The sequence below is a fragment of the Erpetoichthys calabaricus genome, chromosome 14, assembly GCF_900747795.2.
Source record: "Erpetoichthys calabaricus chromosome 14, fErpCal1.3, whole genome shotgun sequence".
Lineage (NCBI taxonomy): Eukaryota > Metazoa > Chordata > Cladistia > Polypteriformes > Polypteridae > Erpetoichthys > Erpetoichthys calabaricus.
The window spans coordinates 40,884,182-40,889,889 of NC_041407.2; the positions used below are offsets into that span (position 1 = coordinate 40,884,182).

General features: G+C 40.8%; 1 protein-coding gene across 1 annotated transcript in view; it reads right to left on the reverse strand.

The window, feature by feature from the left end:
* ndufs5 (NADH:ubiquinone oxidoreductase subunit S5) overlaps positions 1–5,308 on the reverse strand; it is a 30,590-nt gene extending 25,282 nt beyond the window's left edge. Inside the window, exon 1 of the mRNA XM_028819360.2 lies at positions 5,177–5,308. The gene's annotated coding sequence lies outside the window, so the exon portion shown is untranslated. The remainder of the gene's footprint in view (positions 1–5,176) is intronic.
* Positions 5,309–5,708: the final 400 nt, after the last annotated feature.

Here is a 5,708-nt window from a genome sequence, read left to right on the forward strand (position 1 = left end):
GAAAAATTAAAAAGCGAAAACAGAAATAAAATTCCAGGACAAGAAAGATTATTTCCAGGACATTTGGCCATTTCAATCAGTTTCCAGGTCATTTCAATGACTGGAAAATAACCCTCAAATTTTTCAGGTTTTCCAGGACGCGTGGGAACCCTGGTGAGTGAGTGAGGGCTTTGCCTTTTATTAGTATAGATTAGGTAAATCATGCAACCTTTTTATGCAATGTTTAATTTTCATCAAAACCGTATGTCACATGGTATACATCTAAAAATATAATTTTTTCGTCTTCATTAGGAGAATACAACAATGATACTCGTGTCAATTAAACCAATTTAATGTGCATATATCAAACAAAATATATTATCGACATCCGCTGCAGTAAGAACAGTGGTAGTTCAGTTGTGTGGAGCTCATTAATTACCCCGATTTGGTGGTGCAATGGTATTGCAACTGTCTCTCAGTAAAAACACAAAAGGCTTGCATCGTTGATCCTCCTCTTGTGAAAAATTTTTTTTTTCTATTCCTCCATTTAACAAAAAAATCCACCTTGGACCAATAGCGAGCGAATCGAGCTATCGAGGGAAGGTTGGGCCGCCGTAGCCAGCCGGGGGGCACACGTCCCTAATTATATTGTGTATTTAAAGAGTTTCACTGTAAAACGTAATAAGCTTCATATTTGAGCATTTGGAGAACCTGGTGTCGTACTGAATTTGTATTGTAAAAAAACATAACATAAGCTACTGTCCAGCATGCTTAAATTTATGTTTTCGTTTCTGATCACTATGAACAGTTTCAGCCAATCAGCACCTTCCAAACATGCAGCAGGACAGTGTGAACCTTCATTGTAAGGCTATAAATTTGCATGGACTGTGCTGTTTCTTTTTTTTCATGACATTGTGTCAGTAGAGAGTGCATGATATACTGTTCTAAATGACAGGGCACAAGCTTTTTGATATTTCCTAAAGGCCAATGTGTCTCAGTTTGTTTATTAATATTTTTTGACAGTGTATTTTAATCAGAACCATTATGAACATATTACCCATATTCAATTAAAATGTAGATATGTAACGTTCGGTGAGAATAAATCAAAAATGAACAACACATATAATAGTTATGTTGCATTGTTTATAATTAACAAAACTCTTTTTTTTTATCTGAAATTTCTACTTTGGGGCGGCACGGTGGCGCAGTGGGTAGCGCTGCTGCCTCGCAGTTGGGAGACCTGGGGACCTGGGTTCGCTTCCCGGGTCCTCCCTGCGTGGAGTCTGCATGTTCTCCCCGTGTCTGCGTGGGTTTCCTCCGGGCGCTCCGGTTTCCTCCCACAGTCCAAAGACATGCAGGTTAGGTGGATTGGCGATTCTAAATTGGCCCTAGTGTGTGCTTGGTGTGTTTGTGTGTGTCCTGCGGCGGGTTGGCACCCTGCCCAGGATTGGTTCCTGCCTTGTGCCCTGTGTTGGCTGGGATTGGCTCCAGCAGATCCCCGTGACCCTGTGTTCGGATTCAGTGGGTTGGAAAATGGATGGATGGATGGATGGATGGATTTCTACATTTGGCAATGGAATGCTTCAGTATATAATTGATTTATTCCATATAGTGTCGGCGAAACTCACAAAGTTCGCAAAGTCGCACAGTGCCCGAAATAAAAAAGAAGTTATCAGATATCAAAGTCACCGTGAAAAGGCGAGTCGTAGCCCACCATCTGACTGTCAGATGAAAGCTTATTAGGCAAGATAAAAAAAAAAAAATAGGGAAAAAAAGCTTGAAATGTCAACTTTAATCACATAGATTATTTTGTCATTAAAGTAGAACATCATAAACTTCATCTTAAAATCATTTAATTCACTAGTTTCTCAATACCATCGGAACTAAAGTTGCACGTTAAATGCTTTGTTTTGTATGTGTTCTTCTATGTGTGTGAATCACTACGTGCTTCTTAAACGGGCTTTCTCTTCCTCCGACAGGACACAGAATCCATTACATTCAAGATATTACACCTCTCTGAATAATTTAAATACAGTACTGAGATGTATACTGGATATCAATTTCACGATGATAGGAATTAAAGCATGTATTAAACATGGGAACACGGTGGCGCAGTGATAGTGACGAACTGGCACCTCATCCACAGATTGTTCCTGCCTCCCACAAGATGCTTGATGCGCCGTGCGCTACCTTCAATGAAATAATTTATTGCAGCAGTACTGTCTCTTTTAAACATACTAACCCCTGTAGCTCTGTAATAAATGTAAAGCCATCTATAAGCTGAGAACGCCGATTCTTCAAACCTTTTAAGGAACATTGAAATATCTTCGTAGTACATGTTTAATTATTCTATCCATCTATCCTTCCACTATCATGGCAGCCCCAGCAAGAATACAGTGCGAGGCAGGAACAACGGGGCGCCAGCTCCTTGCTAGCGCTGCGACACCATGTCCTCACATATTTAATTATTAAAAATATAGATTATTTAAATGATGTTAACATTTTATCTGTATAATGCAATAAACATATTTTGCTGCATTTCATCTTAAAAAGGATATCGTCATCATATGTAAATATGTGCTTTATAAAGTGGCGCAGGTTGAGCAATATTACAACTGTATCGCAAGTTTACAGTGAGGTAATTGTACTTATAAGTATAAACAGTTCTACAAGGAGCACTTGATGGACTGATTGATTGCGTTTATAGTTCTTGGGATGCAACTGTTTCTGGACCGCGAGGTCAGTACAGGAAAGGGTCTGAAGCGTTTGCAGTATGAGAGCAGTTCAAATATGCAGCATGGCTGAGGCAGTGTGTACTAGATGCTGTGTACCGATAATTCTCTTTCCGATCAGCTGCTGTAGACCTGTGATTCCACACTCAGATACAGTGCTATAAATACTCCCGAGTAGTGCAGTGAGAGTAATATGGAAAAAGATGATCCGCTGTTGCAACCCCTAATGGGAGCAGCTGAAAGAAGAAGAAGGTGCTGTAAGAGTAACAACGCTAAAGCAGCTATGGTATTTGGAATAGTTTGGCCATTCCGTGGACCATTATATTGTTACAGGTTAATTATAATGACATGCCATAAACTAACAAACAATATGTGGTTAATTTCACTGTATTTGATAAAGCCGCAGGGCAGCACGGTGGCGCAGTGGTAGCGCTGCTGCCTCGCAGTTAGGAGACCTGGGTTCACTTCCCGGATCCTCCCTGCGTAGAGTTTGCATGTTCTCCCCATGTCTGCGTGGGTTTCCTCCAGGCACTCCGGTTTCCTCACACAGTCCAATGACATGCAGGTTAGGTGGATTGGCGATTCTAAATTGTCCCGAGTGTGTGCTTGGTGTGTGGGTGTGTTTGTGTGTGTCCTGTGGTGGGTTGGCACCCTGCCCAGGATTAGTTCCTGCCTTGTGCCCTGTGTTGGCTGGGATTGGCTCCAGCAGACCCCCGTGACCCTGTGTTCGGATTCAGTGGGTTGGAAAATGGATGGATGGATGATAAAGCCGTGTCAGGGATGTGGATCTAAAAAAAGAAAGGGAAACCACAGTGGAACAAAAGCACTGCTTTGACGCTGGGTGCCGCCAGTTTGCAAAACCGAGCACAGAACTTGCATACACCAGGGATCAAGCTAGCATGAAAATGTGCGTGGCTTTATGCAGAGTTTAGGTTTTATACATCGCGATTTGAATGTGGAAACGGGAGTATGCAACATTTTTGTGCGTACGCACCGTTTATACATGAGGCCCCAGGTAACGGGCTGACCAAGTCGGGCAAAAAACTGTGCGGATATCAATGACGTCATGATGCTAGCGTGCCTCAAAATCATGCGACGGGTGCAATTGAAACAAGCCTCAAAGTGGCGCTTCAAAAGCTTGTCAAGGTGTCGAAACGTTAGTATCGAGCAACCCATTGCTAGTAAACAGCACAAAGTAACTGAACGCCCAGGGCTCGACCTACAAACAACCCCTCTGCATGAGTGAACCAGATTGAACAAAAATGTTACTGCGTTTTTTTTTTTTCGTTTTTACTCAATTTTTGTTCTCGTTTTAGTTTGTTCACATATTATTAATGGACGGCATGGTGGCACAGTGGTGGCGCTGCTGCCTCGCTGTAAGGAGACCTGTGTTTGCTTCCCAGGTCCTCCCTGCATGGAGTTTGCATGTTCTCCCCATGTCTGTGTGGGTTTCCTCCGGGTGCTCTGGTTTCCTCCCAAAGTCATGCAGGTTAGGTGCATTGGCGATCCTAAATTGTCCCTAGTGTGTGCTTGGTGTGTGGGTTTGTACCCTGCTCAGGATTTGTTCCTGTCTTGCACCCTGTGTTGGCTGGGATTGGCTCCAGCAGACCCCGTGACCCTGTGTTAGGATATATGGGGTTGGATAATGACTGACTGACATATACATTTTTATTTAGCTTCACTGTTTGCCTTAATTTCAGTTCTCGTGCTTGCAAAACAAAAAGCAATTGTTTTAATTTCTAGTTCTCGTTATGCAAATATCACTGGTACAGATGTCCGTTAAGGTATCACATCTATTTTCAAACTGGTTTATACAGTTAAGGGTCACTTGGGGAATATTGATTGTGTCCCTATTACGCGTACAGGATTTTAAACACTGAAAACCAAGGCAAGTTTCAGACAAAGTTTCTATTTGACTTGTCTGCTCTGGCGATAAACCTTAGGTGCTGAATTTTTTACTGTCAAAATAAAATGTACTTAGTGTTTCGAAGAACAAATCACAACGATTCTACCAGTTGGCTGAACGGGAAAAACTGAGTATTTCATTACTAAATACGAATATGCAAACGCTAAATCTGCGTCATTTGATTAGCTTTTAAATCTAAACTAATGTTTATTAGTATTAACAGTAAACATGACGAACATGTGAGGGTACATATGTCATATTTCTGAAACGTTGGCTAATTTAATGCAGTCTCACTACCGGTTATGTCGGTACACTACTTCATTTCTGCATACAAAACTATAAGTCTTAAGTCTGTTGGGAAAACCCGGAAAACCGTTGAGAATCCGTAGTAAAAGCGCACATTTTACACAGAAATCTAACCGTGATCCTGGCAATAAGACTGTACCAATCCGTTTCATGAAACGCAATGGTTATCACAACATTATATATTTCTTCTTTCGATTATCTTTATACTCTAAGCTGATAACTTAAAGGAAAATTTACTATACTATGATCTTACCTTGGTGGTTTTAGCTTCTTCGATCGTCTCTTTGCCCTTCTACTTAAGTCACCTTTTACGGCAATCGATCTGTCGCAAATGCGCTATTTTATTTACGACGGAAAAACAGAGAAATCCAAACAAAGGCGCCGCATTCGTTTCGGCCAAACACGTCAGCAGAGTCGCCATCTTGGAGCGGTCAACGTCTTATCTTAAAGGCTTACATCAATTTGACCTGCGACTTTGATAAAATCTCTCAATACAAGAGAGGCAAGGGTCAACTGAGAGCTCTTTTACGCGTGTTTTAATTGTATTACTAGTTTGTGTTTTATATCACAAGAATTCCATAGTTAGCTCTATCAGGCATGCTGAAACATCAATATACTGATATTTTGATTTCTGTGAATGTATCCATGACAAAATATTCATTACATTGTTTGTTTTATAGGCATAAGTAATAATATTTTATTTTCAAGTCCTGATATAGTAATGTGCTCAGTTTCACAGATATCATGTGTATTTATTTTATCATTAATATGGAAAAATTATATTA